General features: G+C 44.6%; 1 pseudogene; it reads left to right on the forward strand.

Moving 5' to 3' along the window:
* Positions 1-5170: 5170 nt before the first annotated feature.
* On the forward strand, positions 5171-8459 carry LOC125518361 (annotated as a pseudogene).
* The last annotated feature ends 14259 nt before the right edge of the window (positions 8460-22718 follow it).

Consider the following 22718-nt stretch of genomic DNA (forward strand, 5'->3'; position numbering starts at 1 on the left):
CTGAGAAGTTACGAAGAACTGTGAGGAGCCAACTCTAGAGCAAGAGGACTGGGTTGGGGTCAACCTAGGGTAACATACCAAGTTCTTGGGTAAGTTGTATTCCTCGTCTTTATGGTCATCTTCATCACCTTCGGCACCAAAGTTGTTCTTCACCAAATCGTCTTTAGAGTACATCTTCATGTTTGGGGCTCCCGACATGCCCTGTATCATCAATAGTGTATTGTAACATTTTTATCTTTCTATAGTCTTGGATATAGTTACACATAGTACAGCTAAAATATCTACCTCCATTGATCTCATTATATTCTCCATCCCAGCATCCTTTGATGGCTTTGCTGCAAAGGTTCTCTTGGAACCTGGTCCTGCAATTATTAGAATTGATGTGTTTCAGTAATTCGATGTGGAAGATGGATCCTTGAATCTGAATACTTCCCCGAAAAAGAAACACTCTCATTAGAAGAACGCTCGACAATATTTTGACCAACTTCAAGAAGATTTCTCGGATGCCTAAGGAATATGACTCCTCAGCCAGAGTTGAAATCACTTCGGAAATGACGTGGAGGATTGAACCCGCTTGCAAGATTAAAGACTGAAGATTGGGGGCACTCGAAGAAACCGAGGAATGCCCTCGGCTTGAAGGCCGGTTCAGGGACTACTAACGAAGTCCTGGATTAGGGGGTGCTCAGCAATGCCGGTTGCTGGTCCTTTGGGCTGGGCCAAAGAACCCCCCTAAGCTCATCAACTAGTGGGCCTCGTTCATCTGGCCCAAGAAGACGTAAATGAATGGTCTGGAATACTTGACGTGTAGCCCAAGACTCTGAGGTAGTCCTCGGCACATCTGGCCCTAGATTCAACAGACTTATCTATAACCATAGATACCCTGGTGTCTGTATAAACCAAGGTACCAGGACCGTAGAGGACACATTCATTCTCATACGATCTTGTGGTAGATCACCTTACTCTGTATACCATCCACAATCAATACAACAAAGCATGGCGTAGGGCTTTACCTTTTCGAGATGGCCCGAACCTGGGTAAACATCGGTGTCTCCTTTTGTCCTGTTATCATCTAGCTAAGACTACCAGATCGGGACCCCCTACCCAAGATTTGGCAGATTTAGCTCCGTCAGACATCACCGAGTCAGACAGACCCACTTTGAGACACAGTAAGATATTGTCACATGTTAGTCTCAAGTATGCTGTATATGCCATGTCATAGACCTAAGGTCCTCGCATGTTCCCGGGACGAGGATCGACACACTTAGGGTCTATCAAATGTTACTCCGTAACTGGATAATTATAAATGTAGCTTTCGGGTCAGTCGTGAGACATGCCGTGAGACATGGTTGACCAAGATGAAATTTTCCCCTCCTATACGAAGAGATATTCTTCGGGCCCTCTCAAGTGATCAGATTTAGAAAGCATGACCATGGGACTTGGATTAAGTATTAACCCGGTTCCGAAATCTGTACACGGTTTCTAGAAGAGAGGTCGACCTACCACAAGGGTGACAAGTACTCGTCTTGAGCTCGACAACATATATCTTGAGGCAAAATGAATGTTGCATATGACACATTGTCTAGATTCATCGAACGACTTTACGCACACATGGGAGTTGGCACGTTCTGCTAGGAGCCGCTACAAACAATCGATTCGGGTCGTGTCCATGTGTACGTGAACCTATAGGGTCGCACACTTAAGGGGCAGGAGCCCATTCGGATTGGATCCGAATGAAAAATGGGTGTAGACTCCTAGTGGGCCTCAAGTGTTGATCCCACCTAGGAGGTCTATATAAAGAGGAGTGTGCGCACCTCTTAGGATTGACCTTTCTCCTCCCTACACAGCCGCCTCCGCCACTCCCCACACACCCATGCCTCATGGTTGGATCTAGCAGTTTGTTGCCCGACGTTGCTCCCCGTATGTGTGGATACCTTCTAGGCATCGCATCTGCGGTGCTTGGACGAACCGTTTGAGGGAACCGCAAGGAATTGTTCGAGGGATCCGCGAGGAATCCTTCGCGGAAGATCGACTACACAAGGAGGAGCCAACTCAGCTGATCGGCTACACGCATCACCAACTCTACTTTCGCTACAGTGTCTGTGCGTCTAGTGGTAAACCCGATCCCATCATATATCTATCCCAGCAACATTTTCTTGGTTGTGTGGGAGGAATTTTTTTATTTGGCGCTAGGTAGTGTGCCGCGTGTCCCAACAGCATGGCGCGAGCGCTGTGTGTGGGAGGGGCCTCGTCGGTGCAGCGATTGAAGTTGTGCTGAGGGACGACAACGTCGTCAGGCCATTGGCGTCCTCGATGACCCAATTGTAATTTAGTTTTTACTTTAAGGGTGCTTTGTGCTATTTTTAGGGACCTTATTGTAAATTTAACTGCTGACAAGTGGGCTCCACATCTGACCTGAAACAAAATTTACGAGATCTATGCCGGCGGAACACATGTCATACTGTAAAAACGAACATCAGCCATGAAAAAATTAGAATCAAGACCGAAGAATCCAACTTGACACACGCCCATCACCTGTCAGCTGTCACCAAACAAAAAACAGGTCACGTCTTTGCCCGAGCGCGACACGGCTTCATGCCGCTTTGCAGACCTTCATAGTGGCTCATCAATGATGAAGTCATTGCCGTTAAACGAATCAGACCGAAGCAACACCATAAACACGTAATCAAACTTCAAATCTAGCACCCCAGGCACCTCTCCTTGTTCCGGCGGGCCGTCTCGGCCGCCTTGGCGATCTTCTGCGCCAGCGCCAGGATCGTGCTCACCGCCTCCATGATCGGTCTCGCCAAGTAAGGACACGAGACTATGCTCCCCCGCGGCCCGCCGGAGAGAATGTAGTGCTAGTATTATATGTTCTGCAGACGCGTCAGAGTGGTTGAAACTGTGGTTAGGCTTTGGAAGGCGACGGCTTATATTACCTGCTGGAACAAAGAGAGTTTGGATACGTCTAGCTTATGATAACTTTGTTATTGATCAACTTGTTAGTGCGTTGTTTTGTTCAGTGATTCGATCCATGATATAAAGGATGAGGTAGCTTACAGATGGATCGTCAGTATTATAAATCTCTGAGCTCACTGACATCGCCGTTGGTATGCACGGCAAACGCACACAGGTTGCTCGAGAAAAAAAAATCACCAATATATACCGCTCTGGACGAGTGGGAAGACCAAACTTGTCCGGTTTCAAAAGCTAATGCTACAATTTGTTTGGCTTTAGACTTGAAGGACGAAACCCACACTTCTCAATTAGTTGAGTGGCGAAAATAGACCTTTCTCTAGATAAAAGAGAACATCAAGTACAACCAGATAATGGGGTAGCTGAAACCACAAATACATATAAGAGACTCTGAACAAAGTGGGGAAACAACCAAGAATTCGCCTCGAAATTCTTGCTGAAATCGCAACGGAACTTGTCATCCTTGTGCCATCATATCATATATCTCTCGACGATAGGCACCATCAAGAAATTCAGCCGCTAAAACAAATGCAAAGATCTGTAGAGGATCGAAACCTCATTGAGTCGCCAGAGTAGCAGACCATCGTGTAAGATGGAGATCGATCGGTAATTGCACCAAGCATACTAGTAGGGGCACCACACTGATCTGGGCAAACAATCGTGCACAGCAGGACTAACCCGAAGACCTTGCTTGCAAAGGCTCGAAAGAAGAGGTTGACGATGTTGCCCACGTAGCTATGTTGACGAACAACAAGAAGGAACCAACTCATCGTCCATGAAGACCGCCAGAGACAAAACACCGTTCTAGGCACCATCAAGACGAGATGCAAGCTAGAGGAGGATTTCAAATCGAGATAACACCACCATCACCGTCAATGCGACGATGAGGGTGGAGAAGAGTGAACTTGCATGTATGAGCAGTTGGTTATTATGCCATGTAGAACAATAGAAGCCATAAGACAACCAATGATATAATTTAATGACATGGCCGTTCATTTATATAGTATCATATATACCAAAAATGGATTTCTGAGCATAAGTTACCTTGTAAACTACTCCCTCTGTCTCATAATGTAAATGTTTTTTAACACTACACTAGCGTCGAAAAACGTATTACATTATGAGATGGAGGGAGTACCTCCCATGAACCATCCCGGCTCAACACCAGAAGTCCACTCCTTTATACTTTTCGACAAAGGATGAATTTTATTGACTCAAAATGAAGCATCAAGTTGATACAAACACGATGAGAACACACCCGGCCTCTGCATAACTAAGATGCACACAGCCAACACCAACGCACACAAAAACCCGCTAGCAAATAGCAAAGTCATATAAGACCAAAGCTATACCTAAGCGAGAGAAAAACCTGAAGCGAACAAATCCGCGATCGACAAACTACAACAATGATCATATCCACACCAACCATCTCATGACACCATAAGGACAACGGGGTTCTTCAACATCAACGCCTTCATGAACAGAGCGATGCTCGAGCGTCGCCTCGCCGGATCCAACTACCAAAGGTTGGACTCTAAGTTTTCACCCTGAAGAATTAGTCTATGCATATACGAGCAATGCCTTCAACAAGGGAATGACGCAAAAACATCACCATTGCCATGTATGACCACTCGTGTCAGACATAGGTTTTCACCTCGAAGCTCGAGACCGGGTACTCGAAAGCACCACCATCAAAGTCAATCATATGTTGTCGCCACCGCTTTTCCACAATCCTAGCAGCTGCTCGCCGCTGTACAATCATATCCTCTGCGTAAGTCATTGTCCATCGTTTGCTCGCCGAACGAAACCACCGGATCTGAAGAGAGTAATCCTCGCAAAGATCTTTCGATGGCCATCGCAATCCACAATAAGGCCGCCCCTGACCGAAGTGATCATCATGGATCAACATCGTCGGCGGAGCACATAACCGGTGAGTGCCATCTGGCCAAAGAGAGCCCTATCCAGGCCTATAGACCAAAAGTAGACATGACCAGATCTGAAGCACGAAAGACAGATCTGTCCACCAGGCAAGAACCACGGCACCATAGCCAACCTGGCCACAACACCACGGCCAAAATCCACCGAGGCGCCCCTATGGCCAAATTCCAATGCTTAGCAGGAGCACTGCCACCACAAAGCGCATGGATCTGGCCGTCGCGCTGCACCGGTCCCGCGCCTCCGGCACAGCCTCGCCGCCATGCCACCGGTAGCCGTCACCACGCCCCACAGGAGGACGTCGAGAACAGTCGCCGGTCGCTGCGACCCAGCCGAGTCCCGACACGCGCCGACATGCCGCCCGAAGCTGCCGCCCTACAGATCGGAGGCCGTCGCGAGAAGGCGCCCCGCCGCCGCCGTCGGCCGCGTGAGCTTTGCCAGCGGCGTCCTCCGGCAGCGACGCGGCGAGGTGTGTAGAAAGGAGCTGCGGCGGCGCTAGCAACCGCGTTCCGCCCGAGTCGCCCAGGCGCAAACTCCTTTTTACAGGATCCGGGAGCTACCAGCATAGCATCCACCCTCCACATGCTTTGTGATCTGTGCATAAATGGGGCCCATCCATATGTATAATCATGTATTGAGACAGGTGACCTTTTGTATATAGTCAAATCAATGTCAGACTAATAGGGTTCATGTCAGGGAAAGGCAGTACTTTTTGCAATGGGATGTACGCATGCATGCAGCATCTCTCCTCTCTCAAAAACAAATCCATGCATTTTATTTTTTGTTACAATTTTAGATGACCAATATTTTTTACAGCATTGTTCTATTATTTAAAATTTTCATATATTTAAATTCTTGAACATAAGATCTTTATAACGAGACCAATCTTGAATATATTTAAACTAGTTTAATTTTTACTATTTCAATCACATCAAAATATTAATTTTACTAATTTCGAATTACAATTTTTGAAATGATTGATGTCAGTTATTGAAATGATTGAAACCACTTTTCCGAATATAGTTTTCTTTGTGAGTTTCATATTCTAGCTTATGAAATTGTTTCTTCAATGGAGTAACTGTGATGTGTTTTACTGAAACTAGTGAAATCTATCTTTTGTAATGAGTGTAATCAGTTTTTTGAAACAAGTGAAATATAGTGTTTCAATTGAGCGACTGTAGTGTGTTTTCTGAAATGAGTGAAATGAGTTATTTGAAAAAGTGAAATATATCTTTTTGGTGTGAAACGACTTTTTCATTGTGTGATACTGATATTTCTGTTGAGTGAAATATGTTTCAATTTTTTTTCATAAATGTGAAGTGAAATTAGTTTCTCAGATATATTTTGTAATGAGTGAAATCAGTTTTCTGAAAGTAGTGAAATGGGTGAAATCTATATTTTGTAAATGAGTGCAGTGTGTTTTCTGAAATGAGTGAAATAAGTTATTTGAATAAAAGTGAAATAAAAAAAAGATAGTTAAAATATAAATATAAGAAATTAGTAAAATAGGTTATTTAAAATATGTGGAATTGACTATTTCAAACAGGTCTAAGTTGCAGTCCACATATTTCACTCAAGTTTTTTAGTGTGTTTGTCAAGGTGCATATTCCCCCGCGCCAAAATATGTGAAATTAGTTATTTGAAATATGAGAATCTTCATTGTGTTGAATTTATTATTAAGAATATAGTAAACTTCTATTTTACTACTATATCAAATATATATTTGTCTTTGTGAGTTCCATATTCCAGTTTGTGAAAATGAGTGAAACACTAGAAAAAACTTTTATGAAATAGTGAAACAATTTAGTGTTTTATGAAAGTGATTTCAAAGATAATTGAAACATATAAAATAAAATATATTTCAAACATATCCAAAATTGATCTTGTTCTGTAGATCTTGTCTCCATGAATTCAAATATACAAAAAGTTTCAATAATGGACATTTGGTTCAAAAGATATAAGTCATTAAAAATAGGAGGACGAAAATAAAATGCATATCATATGTATCCCGTGAGTGAATGCATGCATGCATGCACCGTTGTCTCTACTCTAACTCTCTCTCTTCTGCAAAAGCTGACAATATCTGACACTATTACATGTATTGCTATGTGTAGTCTGATATCTGAAAATAGAGTATAAAACCTGCACGGATCTTGATGAAAACTACGAAGGGTGGATTGCCCACCGGTACATCCCGACACCGGTAAAATTACTTAGTTGGTCGCCCAGGGCCAGGCGACGCGGGCGTTCTGTTGTGGCCTCGATCTATCCTAAAAAGCAACCGTACCCCACTCCTTTCTACTAGTCTCTATTATTAAAGGTGATCTGCAGTCATCGTGATGGTTCGACTCCCACCTGTATGACCCCGCGCGCAAAAAGATCGCAGGAGCAGCCCACCTTCGCTCGAAGCAAGCCTTCCTTCGTGCAATTAAAAGAAGAAAAAAAAACAACCACGACCCACTACCGTCCCACGTCCCATGTATCCTCTACCAGTTTCCCCCACCTCGAGCTCCTGATCCATCCCCTCTCTCGATCTCGTGAGAAAAATCGCCGCCGCCGCCGTCGAGGCAATCGCCGCCGTGTCCACCGCCCCGAGGCGCGGGAATGCGGCGGCCTGCTAGCAAGTGGCTGCCAGGGCCAGGGCTATCGGGTAGGAGAGCGACCGCAACCGCCGGTTCCTCGCAGCTGCTCGCCTCGGCTTTCCAGAGCCTCACCGGTGAGCCCGTGTATGGCACCAGCGCCACAGTATTGGGCGCGTTGGGAAGATCTTGGCGGCCCTTACCGTGTTTTTCCGGCTCGACGAAGAGGCCCGGCGCTACATTGCCTACCCGACATCTCTCAAGACCCTCGTCTCGGTGCTCTCCCCGCGAGCTCGACTCGTCCCCCGACCGGCACACCGTCGACGTCATCTCGAGGAGGCCCGGCGTGTGCAGCACGCTCGTCGGCCTCGTCAGGAAACCCATGTCCCCGCAGGCCACCAAGGCCGCGCTCGTCAAGGCCTACTACCTGTCTACCTCGTCTCCGGCAGCAACCAGCCAACCACGCGGCCACCCGCTTCGCCAAGCTAGGGGCAGTGCTCGTCGTTGTGGAGCTCGTCCTGGACGCTGACAAGAGGACGAGCGAGAAGGCACTGGCCGTGCTGGACGGCGTCCTGTGCCAACACACCGGCCTCGAGTCCGTGCGTGCATGTCCGACATGGCCACGTGGTCCGCCGTCTCTGCGCTCTGGCGCCTCTGCCGTGCCACGGACACTGGCGCCGGCGCGTGCTGCGATAAGGCGCTGCGTGTGGGCACCTCCGAGAAGCTGCTCCAGGTGGGCTGCGGCGGCGTGACCAAAGATCGGGCCAACGAGCTGCTCAAGCTGCTCAATGGTTTCAGGGGCAGCGTAGAGTGCATCGAGATGGTGGACTTCAAGGGGCTCAAGAGGCCATTTTGATCGGTGTGAATGCTGAATTTTTAGCGTCTGCTTTCACCCTTGTTTCGATTGTACTGGGAGCTAGATTGGATGTGTGGATAAAACATACTCCAGGATGACTAGATTTTTTTACCCCATAACTGAATACTCGTACACAAAATGATCAGCACAAAAGAGAACTGAACATTGTCATGTTTATTTATCTTCATAGTTTGAAAGTTATTTCGTGTTATTTACGATTTTGAAGTGATCCACACATTACAGAATTCCATGAAGAGTTGAGAAACATAAGTCTATTTTTGTGGTCATCATGATGTTGATAAACTCCTATATGCCTCTTTCTCTGAGTAGTATGCTCCAATTTTGGGGTCATCATGTGTATTGTGGCTTGAATCATGTTCAGTCCCTCTCTCTACACGTTTGGAAATCGATCATGCATAGCAAGATAGAAAATCTATTTTTAATTACGATGTCCATAAAAAAATTAGTTGTGAACATTTGAATAACGGAGCAAGATATGTACCCTTGCCTTCTCCCTGAAGAAATGATGCCCGTTGTGAATTAGGTCAATCTCGAACACCATATTTACTACTCCTATTTAGTAGGCCAACAAACGTGCTCTTATCATATTTGTGTATCCTTACTGTTTTTAATTAGAGAAAGGATACAAGTATGATGGTGGAGAGCTTGGAATCTATTCTGTGTGCACGTATTCATCCAGTGTTGCGCTCACTCTTTTTCCATAGAGGCTCAACCAGGAGAAGCACCTGGGCCTCTCACTCATGGACATACTTGTTCATGCATATCAAAGGCAACACTCACCTTGCTTCAACAAAGTGATCATACTAGGGCGTTGGAGCGTTCGTAATCATGAAAATATCTTCATATTTGATGGAGACATATTAGTTCAATACATGTTCCAAGTTACATTGGTTATACACGTGGCTACCCCACTAGAGATATACAAGGGGAGTTGGTGATTGTATGTCCCTTTGTTTGTATGTTGTTGTCGCAACCCACTATTTCTCTCGACACATATGCACCATTTCATATATCTTCTAATGTTTTGAAGAAGTGGCCAAGCGATAGTTAAGGCAAAATGACCAACATTTGAATTGACGACAATGATAGAGCAAAGATGGATGAATTCTATGGATGTGGAGAGGAGGGATGACCGGGAGAAAGCCGCTTTTTCTAGATGCAAGGAAGGTAGTGAAAGAGACGATGGCATAGGAAGTTATGGACACACGGACGTGGAGTTTCTACACCTGAGCTCATATGCTCCTGCTATGAACAGTAAAATAAATAAAATAGAAAAACATTTCAAAAAATTCTGAAATTTTTTTGTGGCATACTTTAAGAAATGTTTGTTGTGCATGTAAAATTTCGTCATGAAATGACATTGGTGGAAGGCATGGTAAAAAAAAACAAAAACGATAATCTGAAAATGTTACTTTCAAATGCATTTTGGAGCTCTGATTTTGTTTTTTTTTTGTGACGACCTCCACCAATGTGATTTCGTGATGAAATTTTGCATGCACAACAAACATTTCTTAAAGTATGTCACAAAAAAAATTCAGAATTGTTTGAAATGTTTTTCTATTTTATTTATTCTACTGTTCATAGCAGGAGCATATGAGCTCACGTGTAGAAAGGTACTTTCGTGGACACACTTCTAATTTGTAAAATATACATTAGGGGTCTCTCTTACTATTTCACGTTAAAAAAAGAGACATGATAGAGAAAGCAACGGGAGAAAGAATTGGAGTTGCTGTTATATCGATCAATCTCCGTCATGTTTGACATGCACTTCTGAATTAAAATAATGATTGATGTATACTTTTTTCAAGTCCCGTGGCAACGCACGGGCATTCAACTAATGTACACTAAAAGCGTCTTAAAATCATTGTACACATTTATGTAGCTGTCCTCTAGCCAAGTTCTAGTAGACCGAAGGTTGATTTACTGAACCACTTTGAGATCCTTCGGTACGCCTTCAACTCTTCATAGCTCGCTTTTGCTGGACTTTGCAGGCTTCTTCTTCCCCTTCCACCAATTCTTCACCACCTTGGACACCTTGCTCACATGCCCTTTCAGTTTCTTGCCGGTATCCTTTATCTGTTTCACGACCTGTTGCTTCAGGTCGTTCTTTTGCGGACCCTTGTTTTTTAGAATGTTTCCCTGGAAGGAGCAGAGGAAATACGATTAACCCTCAGCAGTCCAAATAAAAATATTTGGCTGAGAAGTAACGGAGAACTGTGAGGAGCCAACCATAGTAACATATTTGGGTAACCTATGGTAACATACTAAGTTCTTGGGTAAGCTATCCTCGTCTTCATTGTCATCTTCATCATCCTCATCACCCTCAACGCCAAAGTTGTTCTTCATCAGATCGTCCCTGGAGTACATCTTCATGTTTGGGGCTCCCAGCATGCCCTGTCATCAACAATAGTGTAATTTCGGGACGGTAAATTCAAAAAACAAGCAAAAAATTCTGAAACTTTTTGTAGATGTTCATGTTAGTGTCACAAGCATGCTTGATAAATTTCATGTGAAACAGAGCAGCAATGTTTCGTCGGTGAAAAAGAAAATTTGGGGTGACATTTTGTCTTCAACTTGTTTTTTTGCACAGGCCAAAATGCTTAACCTTTTTGCCTCAAAATTTGGAGGTAGCATTTGTATATGGCTAAGATCACATAAAAAGTTTGTCTTGATTTTTTTGACATTTGAAAAATTATTTTTGGGCCCGAGAGCATGTGCTCCCGGGAGCCAAATTGAATTTCTGATTTCTAGCTTCGTATATTCTTGGATATAGTTACACATACCACAGCCAAAATAACCTACCTCCATTGATCTCATTATTTTCTCCATCTCGGGTTCTCCGGGGATTCGGTCCTGCAATTTTTAATATTGTTGCGTGTCAGAAATGCATGAAAATATCTGTCCCCAGAGCCTCAAATCCAGATACTTATTAGCAGCAGACAGTTAACTGTTACAACTTACAAGCGGAGCATTCAGACACGCATTATAATCAGGTCCTAAATCATGCCCTGGTTTTATGAAATACTTTCTCCGTCTCAAAATAAGTGTCTCAAGTTTAGTATAACTTTATATTAGAGTTAGTACAAAGTCGAGACACTTATGTTGAGACGGAGGGAGTATCTGCTTACATGGCCTATGCTATATCCAACGAACTAAGAACCACTGTTTAAGATGGTGTGTATGCGGTTGGGGCGGGTGACTATGGTTTTTACTCAACATGGATGGCAGTATAATCTTCGGATCGGTCCACCACCTTCTTCGACATAGGTATAGTGCCAGTTATCTGACTCTATTGTTGCTAATACTTTCTCCGGTCCTTTTTACTCTGCATATTAGAATTATCTGAAGTCAAACTTCACAAAGTTTGACCGTATTTATATGAAAAAGTATCAACATCAGCCATGCTAAAGTTATATAATATGAAACTTTAAGTCATGACACATTTAGTGGTATTGATTTCGGATTATGAATGCTGACACTTTTTTTTACAAAGTTGGTCAAACTTTACGAGGCTTGACTTCAGTCAAATCTTATATGCGAACTAAAAAGGACCGGAGGGAGTATGTCAATTTTTATTTACTTGTGTTAGACCGTTGAAGCTTGGTTGTATGCGTCTTAATTATGCAGAGATCGACCCGCTCGTTGCTACATTTTGGATTAAGAAATCACGCCCTTTGTCCAAAAAATAATTCTTCACACGTGGTAAAGGTAGCCCGTTCTTTACATCAAAAAGAAAGGTGAAGGTAGCCGATCCCCTTCTCTTCCCTTGCTCTTACTGGTCTCAGTTTCCTCCAGTTGTATCGCGAATTCGTGATTAAAGTGCTTGCTGCTCTACAAGAACTACGTGAGTCAGTCTACACAGTCCCATGGTATGGATCAAATGCTACATACTTCCTCCGTTCCTAAATATTTGTCTTTCTAGATATTTTAATAAATGACTACATACGAAGCAAAATGAGTAAATCTATACTCAAATATATGTCTATATACATCCGTATGTGGTAGTCCATTTAAAATGTCTAAAAAGACAAATATTTAGAAACGGAGAGAGTAGTAATCATGATCATGTGCGCATTTCCGTCGAAATGAAAACAATGAAACACCACAGGCAAACTAACACCAGGCTTGATAGCAAAGTATTTTGATAATACTTCCTCCGGTCCTTTTTTTACTTTGCATATAAGAATTGTCTGAAGTCAAACTTCATAAAGTTTGACCATATTTATATGAAAAAATATTAACATCTACAATGCTAAGTTTATATAATATGAAAACTAAAGTCATGACGTATCTAATGTTGTTGATTTCACATTCCGAATGTTGGTATTTTTTTTCTATAAACTTGGTCAAAGTTCACAAGATTTGACTTTAGACAAATCTTATATGCGAACTAAAAAAGACAGAAGAGAGTACCATAGTTTTTCTAGTTACTGTAGTTTTAATTACTGTGACCTGTTTGGCCACCAACAAAAACTGTAGTATTTATCTTTAAAAAAACGGTGGTATTTTTTTCATCAGGAAGACTTTATTGAACTCAGCAGCACTTTACAGAAAGAATTGTGAAAAGATTCACAGAAAGATCGGAGAGGATATCTCTGCTTGCACAAAGACCTACATCCTGACATAGGCATCTGATAGCTAGAGATGTAGAGTTAATTCTTGTAGCTAATCTAGCTAAATGATGAGCTTTAACATTCAAGCTTCTGGAGATGTGATTGACTCTATTTGCTTGAAAAGAAGAGGAAGCTTGTATTGTCGCCAACCGCGGCCTGATCTCCCAATGATCTATGGTAGATAATATGTTGTTGGTAGAAGTCGCATGAGCCAAGACCTGACAATCTGTGAAATACTGGGGTTCTTGTATCTAGATAACATAGCCAATTTTGAAGCAACAAGAGCTAAAGCTTCAGCCTGAAGGGCAGATGCAGCAGGTGGGGACATGGCTGCAATATGTAGTTATTTGAAATGCTAATTATTATCCACCTGAATATAAATCCAAATTCCAGCAGGAGCCAACACTGGTAGAAAAAGGGCCTGTTGTCCCGGTTCGTAAGGGCCTTTTGTCCCGGTTCCTGAATCGGGACTAAAGGGTCGGTACTAATGCCCTGCCCTTTTAGTCCCGGTTCAATCCAGAACCGGGACTGATGGGCCTCCACGTGGCCTGTGCGCGGAGTCCAGGCAGGAGACCCTTTGGTCCCGGTTGGTGACACCAACCGGGACCAATAGGCATCCACGCGTCAGCATTTCTGTGGCTGGGGTTTTTGTTTTTTTTAAAGGGGGGGGGGGTTTGGGGGTTTTGGGGGGTTAATTTAGGTGTTTCATATATTGTGTTAGCTATCTATAATTAATAGAGAGAAGTGTCCTCTCTTATGTCCGTGCTTGGTCGACGCTACGTACTATACATACGTATAGAGAGGACTAGACACGCTAGCTAGCTAGTAAGCAAACGAAGGAAACAGAAGATCGTCATGAACATATATGCATACAGAGAGAAGTGATATCGACCACCTCTCCTTCTCCGAGAGATTGGTTGAACAACAAGTTCTCGTATATCTATCCGACACTACCGGCTACATACATACAATAATTATCTCTTACAAATATAATCATACGGACTCATGGTCCACATAGTATTCTCCGTCTTCAGCGATCACGTGGTCAAGAAAGAATGCCGCCAATTCCTCTTGAATTGCTCGCATGCGAGCTGGTGCTAGGAGTTCATCCCGCTTCCGAAACATCTAATTTAAAGAAGGGGGTCAATACATATATATATGAATGAATGAAACTCAACACAAATGATGGTAATAAAATAAAATTGTGAATGTTGTTATTTACGTACTTCATATTGTTCGTCCGTGTAGCCCCGTTCACAGGTCGTGTGGCGGATGGACTCGTAAACGTAGTATCCACAGAAATCATTCCCTTTTTCCTGCCATGACCACTTTACAAGAAATAGAGGTCAATCAAACTGATAAGCAAGAATGCCAAATCAATAGGAGATGCGCGGAACATGATACTATAGTACTTACTTTCGGGTGTCTAAATTGCAGCTTCTTCGGGAGTCCTGGAGCTTTTTTGGAGAATTTTTTCCAAACCCTGCCAGACAAAGAAAACAATTACTTGATATATCAGGAAATGAACAAAGTTGCTGATATGGTGGATAATGATCGATTTAACTTACTTCTCGGGCATTTGAGTCATGTCCGCATAGTCCTGGGGATCTTTTTGTTTTGAGTCTAAGATAGTTACTAGTCCCTGCTCAAGCTTAATCTCTAGGAGAATATAGTGGTAACTGCACACACATGTATAACTCATCAATTACATTACTATAACCTTGACTAATATATATATAAGGGAAACCGAATACGCACAAGACAGTAACACTCACTTGAAGTTGTAAGGAAAGAGTATTATATCTTTGTTTTCATTTATTACCAACGATCATAGCAAGTTGGCCTCGGTATCTGCGGCACGAAATTTAACCTGAGTTGCATCTATGAGATATGTGTTAATGAACCCAATATCACCGACTTGTCTTTTCTTTAATTCGGCGATCTTCAATCTGCATAATATAGTGAGGATGATTATAAATACATGCAATGAAAGAGCTGAGCTATATAGAGAGACTTAATGACAGAAGTAGTACTACTTACAGACAGTAGCAGGTGACCGTTATTTTATCGAGGGCCAATTGATTGAAAAACTGAAAGAACTCCTCAAATGGAACAGGCAACAGTTCAATTCCAACGAGGTCATGCTCCTTTTTAACTTTCACATACAAAGTACTCCTCCCCCAGAGTCTCTGCAGATTTTCAAGTACCAATCATGCAATCTTCGCATCATCGTTGATAGAGATCTTTCATCTTTGACGAGAGGCTTCCCGTACTCGTATCTTTGTATCTGCACCTCCATGGGTTCATAATGTACATCGTCGGGCAGGTAATCGGCAAGATTGCTATAACCGGGCACCATCCTCGGATCATTAGCGACGTTGTCGCTAGGCACCTTGAGCGGGGGGCACGATTGCTTCGCTTGTTCGCCGAGCTGGGCAATTTGTTTCCCAGCTCGTCGTTCTTTCAGCCTTTGATCACTAACAGTACTTCCCGACCGCTCCGCTTCGGCAAATTCCTTTCCAATAATGCACTCATAGTTTCCTTTCGGCGGAGACTTGGGTGGTTTTGTCAGGGCAGCTAGAGTGCGCTTCGCTTTCACCGGATCTACTTTCTCCTCCGGAAGTGGATGTCTCTTTGCTTTCAACCCTTGAAACCAGTCATCCACTTCGGTTCGCGCGATCTCGGCGTTCTCCTCCGGGGTCCTCTCGTATGGTAACTTCTCTGGAGTCTTTAGAGAAGGACCGAATCTGTATGTCCTCCCGCCTCTGGCTGTACTGCTAGACGCCGGCCGAGCAGACGGAGCGTTTGTCTTCTTTACTTGCTTACGAGGCGGCGGAGAAGGACTACGACGCGCCGGAGCAGCCGGAGCGGCGGCAGGTCTCTTCCGCCCTTGCTGACGAGGCGGAGAAGGAGGAGGCTGGCTGCTCGGGCGTGTCGGCGCAGGCAGAGAAGGCATATATAAAACTTTTCTAAAATTGTAACTTTCTATATATGAACAAAAAACTTTCTATGAACAAAAAAACATTTTTAACATATATATTTAGCAAATTCTAGCCACATACATCACATACACATATACATTATAGCCATATACACATATACATCACATATGAACAAAAAAATAAACTAATAAAAATAAAAAACATATTGCAACATATGAACAAAAACATATAGCCACATACATACACATACATTATATATATATGAAAAAAAATTAAACTAATAAAAAAAGTGGTGGCGCCGGCAGGGCAGAGGGGCATGGCGGCAGCGGTGGCGCCGGCGGGGCATGGCAGGGCAGGGGCGCGGGAGCGAGGCAGGTGCTCACAGAGGGGTGGCGGAGCACGGCGGGCGGCGTCGGGGCGCGGGGACGACGGTGAGGAGGAGGGCGGCGTCGGGGCGGCGGCGACGGCAAAGTTGAGCAGCCTGACGGCGTCGGAGGCGGCGACGATGGTGAGGTGGAGCAGCCTGACGGCTCGGCGGCGACGGCGACGAGGCAGAGCAGCGGGCGTCGGGCGGAGAAGAAAGGGATGGATTTGGTCGAAAACTGCTAAGTGCTGTATATATAGCAAGATCATTGGTCCCGGTTCGTGAAACCAACCGGGACTAAAGAGGGGCATTGGTGACGGTTCGTGGCACCAACCGTGAGCAATGCCCCCTTTAGTCTCGGTTGGTGCACTGCTCCGGGTGTTTGGAGCGCAGAGTGCTCTGTGTAGTGTGCTTGAGACCAAGAATATCCGTCCCTGCATATTATTGAGTCTCTTTCAAGAGTGTCTTTTCCAGTCAGTCTCCCCTCATACCGCGATTTAGGGAGACCTATCTTCTTAAGGCCAGGAATGAAGTCAACACAAAACCCGATAACATCCTCTGTTTGATGGCCCATGGAGATGCTTCCTTCTGGCCTAGCGCGGTTACGGACATATTTCTTTAGGACTCCCATGAACCTCTCAAAGGGGAACATATTGTGTAGAAATACGGGCCCCAGGATGACAATCTCGTCGACTAGATGAACTAGGACGTGCGTCATGATATTGAAGAAGGATGGTGGGAACACCAGCTCGAAACTGACAAGACATTGCGCCACATCACTCCTTAGCCTTGGTACGATTTCTGGATCGATCATCTTTTGAGAGATTGCATTGAGGAATGCACATAGCTTCACAATGGCTAATCGGACGTTTTCCGGTAGAAGCCCCCTCAATGCAACCAGAAGCAGTTGCGTCATAATCACGTGGCAGTCATGAGACTTTAGGTTCTGAAACTTTTTCTCTGGCATATTTATTATTCCCTTTATATTTGACGAGAAGCCAGTCGTGACCTTCATACTGAGCAGGCATTCAAATAAGATTTCTTTCTCTTCTTTCGTAAGAGCGTAGCTGGTAGGACCTTTATACTGCTTCGGAGGCTTGCCGTCTTTTTCGTGCAAACGTTGCAGGTCCTCCCGTGCCTCAGGTGTATCTTTTGTCTTCCCATACACGCCCAAGAAGCCTAGCAGGTTCATGCAAAGGTTCTTCGTTACGTGCATCACGTCGATTGAGGAGTGGACCTCTAGGTCTTTCCAGTAGGGTAGGTCCCAAAATATAGATTTCTTCTTCCACATGGGTGTGTGTCCCTCAGCGTCATTCGGAACAGCTAGTCTACCGGGACCCTTTCCAAAGATTACGTAGTGTAAATCATTGACCATAGCAAGTACGTGATCACCGGTACGCATGGCGGGCTTCTTCCGGTGATCTGCCTCGCCTTTGAAATGCTTGCCTTTCTTTCGACATTGATGGTTGGTCGGAAGAAATCAATGATGGCCCAGGTACACATTCTTCCTGCATTTGTCCAGGTATATACTTTCAGTGTCATCTAAACAGTGCGTGCATGTGTGGTATCGTGCATGTGTGGTATCCTTTGTTTGTCTGTCCTGAAAGGTTACTAAGAGCGGGCCAATCGTTGATGGTCACGAACAACAACGCCTTAAGGTTAAATTCCTCCTGTTTGTGCTCATCCCACGTACGTACACAGTTTCCATTCCACAACTGTAAAAGTTCTTCAACTAATGGCCTTAGGTACACATCAATTTCATTGCCGGGCTGCTTAGGGCCTTGGATGAGAACTGGCATCATAATGAACTTCCGCTTCATGCACATCCAAGGAGGAAGGTTATACATACATAGAGTCACGGGCCAGGTGTTGTTATTGCTGCTCTGCTCCCCGAAAGGATTAATGCCATCTGCGCTTAAAGCAAACCATACATTCCTTGGGTCCTTTGCAAACTCATCCCAGTACTTTCTCTCGATTTTTCTCCACTGCGACCCGTCAGCGGGTGCTCTCAACTTCCCATATTTCTTTCGGTTCTCACTGTGCCATCGCATCAACTTGGCATGCTCTTCGTTTCTGAACAGACGTTTCAACCGTGGTATTATAGGAGCATACCACATCACCTTCGCAGGAACCCTCTTCCTGGGGGGCTCGCCGTCAACATCATCAGGGTCATCTCGTCTGATCTTATACCGCAATGCACCGCATACCGGGCATGCGTTTAGATCCTTGTATGCACCGCGGTAGAGGATGCAGTCATTAGGGCATGCATGTATCTTCTCCACCTCCAATCCTAGAGGGCATACAACCTTCTTTGCTGCGTATGTACTTTCGGGCAATTCGTTATCCTTTGGAAGCTTCTTCTTCAATATTTTCAGTAGCTTCTCAAATCCTTTGTCAGCCACAGAATTCTCTGCCTTCCACTACAGCAATTCCAGTACGGTACCGAGCTTTGTGTTGCCATCTTTGCAATTGGGGTATAACCCTTTTTTGTGATCCTCTAACATGCGATCGAACTTCAGCTTCTCCTTTTGACTTTCGCATTGCGTCCTTGCATCGACAATGACCCGGCGGAGATCATCATCATCGGGCACATCGTCTGGTTCCTCTTGATCTTCAGCAGCTTCACCCGTTGCAGCATCATTGGGCACATCGTTTGGTTCTTCTTGATCTTCACCAGCTCCCCCCGTTGCAGCATCACCGTATTCAGGGGGCACATAGTTGTCATCGTACTCTTCTTCTTCGCCGTCTTCCATCATAACCCCTATTTCTTCGTGCCTCGTCCAAACATTATAGTGTGGCATGAAACCCTTGTAAAGCAGGTGGGAGTGAAGGATTTTCCGGTTAGAGTAAGACCTCGTATTCCCACATTCAGTGCATGGACAACACATAAAACCATTCTGCTTGTTTGCCTCAGCCGCATCGAGAAACTCATGCACGCCCTTAATGTACTCGCAGGTGTGTCTGTCACCATACATCCATTGCCGGTTCATCTGCGTGCATTATATATAATTAAGTGTCCAAATTAATAGAAGTTCATCATCACATTAAAACCAAAGTGCATACATAGTTCTCATCTAACAACATATAGCTCTCCAGAGCATCTAATTAATTAAACCATACATTGAAACTATGTAAAACATTTCAATGCGAAAACAAATGCGATCATAATCGCAACCAAGGTAACAATTGATCCAACGGCATAATGATACCAAGCCTCGGTATGAATGGCATATTTTCTAATCTTTCTTATCTTCAAGCGCATTGCATCCATCTTGATCTTGTGATCATCGACAACATCCGCAACATGCAACTCCAATATCATCTTCTCCTCCTCAATTTTTTTTATTTTTTCCTTCAACAAATTGTTTTCTTCTTCAACTAAATTTAACCTCTCGACAATAGGGTTGGTTGGCATTTCCGATTCACATACATCCTACATAAATAAAATCTATGTCACGTTGGTCGGCATAATTTTCATAAACAATAAATGAACCAATAGTTATAAAGATAATATATATACCACATCCGAATCATAGACAGGACGAGGGCCGACGGGGGCGGATACCAAAACCATCGCACTATATAAGATGCAATAATAAAAGTAAGAAAATAATACAAGTAGCTATGTAAACATACAAGTAAGAATATTTTTCCTTTCAGAAAGAAGATAAGAACAAGAGGCTCACCATGGTGGTGCCGGCGATGAGCTCGGCGCGGGTGATCGACGGCGGTGAAGACGAGGACGGGGCGTGACGGACCGCTAAACCTAGACAAATATTATGGAAAATGGAGCTTGGAGGTCGAGCTTGGAGAGGAGAAAGCTTAAGTAGTGTGGCTCGGGCATTCCCTCGAACAACTTGTGTGCATAGGAGGTGAGCTAGAGCACCACCAAGCCCTCTCCCCCTCGGCCAGAGAAAAACAGAGCACTGGGGTGCTCTGCTCGCGAGCGAGGGGTATATATAGGCACCTCATTGGTCCCGGTTGGTGACATGAGCCGGGACTAAAGGGGAGCCTTTGGTCCAGGTTCAAGCCACGAACCGAGACCAATGGTGGTGGGCCAGGAGCGAGGCCCATTGGTCCCAGTTCATCCCACCAACCGGGACCAAAAGGTCCAGATGAACCGGGACCAATGGCCCACGTGACCCGGCCGGCCCCCTGGGCTCACGAATCGGGACCAATGCCCACATTGGTCCCGGTTCTGGACTGAACCGGGACTAATGGGCTGACCCGGCCTGGACCAAAGCCCTGTTTTCTACTAGTGCAATGAAGCATTTCCATCAACCTTCCATGTTGCATCACAACAAATGTAGCAACCTACAGCAAAAGAGGGGATCTGTGTCGCATTGATAGCGTAAAGTGTTGTGAGGCTGAGAGTGATCTGCATTAGTCAGTATTCCTTCTAAATTACTTCCCTCTAAGATGGCGTTAAAGACAACAACACTTGGGTAGGATTTCGGCTTTTTTTGCCAAAAAAGTATCATTTCTAGATTTCCAAAGGCACCAAAAGAAAGTATACAGATTTGTAGTATTTATCTGTGGTATTAAAACTAGAGTAATCTCAAAACCGAAGTGTTTTCTCTGTCTAAAAAAACCACCAAACCTTTTTCTTTTAAAACAGAGCAGGCAAAAAAGACGAGCTTGTCACACATCGATCATTATCTTCTTCTATGGATGTTTGCAACAACTCGCGCCGCGCTGCCGTATTGCCTCTCGAGATGTCTCCTTCGGAAGACGGCAACATCGAGAACAAAGGCACTTCCCTCTTCTTCTTCTCACGCCTTTGCACCGGTCATCGGCCCCGACTTCCACGCCGTGCTGATCCATACTCTTGCCTGGCCACGACGGTGGCGGGAGCTACTCTAAGAAGAAGCAGATGGTGGACTATTGGAAGGAAGTGCCCGCGTCGTGGAAGAAGGCCAAACCGTTCATGCGCAGCTTCGCCCATGATGATCAAGACGCTTACGCCGTGGTGTTCTAATAGGAAATCTACAAGTCTTGTGCATGCTGGTCCAGTTTATGCATATGAGCTACTACCTTTGTACCAAAATACTTGTAGTTGGGGGATCTTGTACTAGTTTCCCTCAGTTACATGTATTGTGATACAGAGGGAGTACTACGGTTTACATACGTCCGGCTAGCTAGCTTCAAGAACGCGCATGTTTTCAACCGTTAACGGCTACATTTACGTTGTTAGGCACAGCGCTAGCCAAACCGGTCCTCTGCATTGTTGCTACATTAAAATACTTTGATAACTGCAGTATCTTGCACCAATAGGTTAACATAATATACTTCATCCGTTTCAAAATAAATGTTTCAACTTTGCACTAGCTTTAGTACAAAATTGTACTAAGCTTGAGACACTTATTTTAGAGTTAATTGCAAGACACTACCACACTTCAGCACGTTGTGACGAATCAGTACCACTAGTCATTTTTTTGCCATGCAGTGCGAACTCTAAGCCTAAGTGTTGCAAAACGGTCTGACAGCCGTATAAGCTCATATTGAGCATGTATCTGACCGACCGGGCCCACTTGTCAGGTGCCACGGTGGCCTACCCGCGCGCACCCGCTCGGTAACTCTCGCACCCCTCTCGGTCGCTCCATGTAGCCGGGTCCGGTCGAACCCAACCGGAGCCAGCCGCACTCTGTCCCTCTCCTCGGCATCGCCCTCGTCTCTCCAGCCGCCGACGCCGCCGCTCTCCGCGCAGACCGCCGCATCCGCCACTGCCGCCGCGCCATGGTCTTCGAGGATGAGAGAAGCGACGACATGTCCGGCATGCAGATCCCCTCCTCCGACGGGATGCATTATCAGGTCAGTGGTAGAGCTAGGGTTAGGGTTTGGTGATTTGGGGATTTGCTCTTGTTTTCTGATTTGAGGATTTGCTCTCTGTAGATTCCTGCTAGCATTGAAGACCAAGACTACAATGGCTTGGAGAATGCACCAGAGGGGCTCTGGTGGAGCATCGGCTGCCAACTGAGCGACGTGTAGCTTTTGAATCATTTGAGACGGGCAGGAGGTTTCTAGTTTGTGCTCAGCCTGTAAGATTCATGCTTTCTTTATGTTCAATGTAATATAGTTACTAGTACTGATGATGAAGCACCTAGTTACCACTTATTAGTTTTGATGCTTCTAGTACTGATGCTCACTGCAATAGCTTAGTTGGCTATGTTCACTGTAATATATATAGTTTGAGGCAGTGTAGTTAGGAAGCAAACTGTTAGTTGATTGAGGCAGTGTAGTTGCTAAATTTTATTAGTAGTTCTGATGATTATTTATTAGTAGTTCTGATGATTATGGTTTTGATGCTTATGTTCACTGTAATATGTATAGTTTGAGGCAGTGTAGTTATGAAGCAAACTGTTAGTTGATTGTGGCAGTGTAGTTATGAAGCAAACTGTTAGTTGATTGTGGCAGTGTAGTTGCTAAACTTTAATT

This window comes from Triticum urartu, chromosome 7 (genome assembly GCF_003073215.2).
Source record: "Triticum urartu cultivar G1812 chromosome 7, Tu2.1, whole genome shotgun sequence".
NCBI lineage: Eukaryota > Viridiplantae > Streptophyta > Magnoliopsida > Poales > Poaceae > Triticum > Triticum urartu.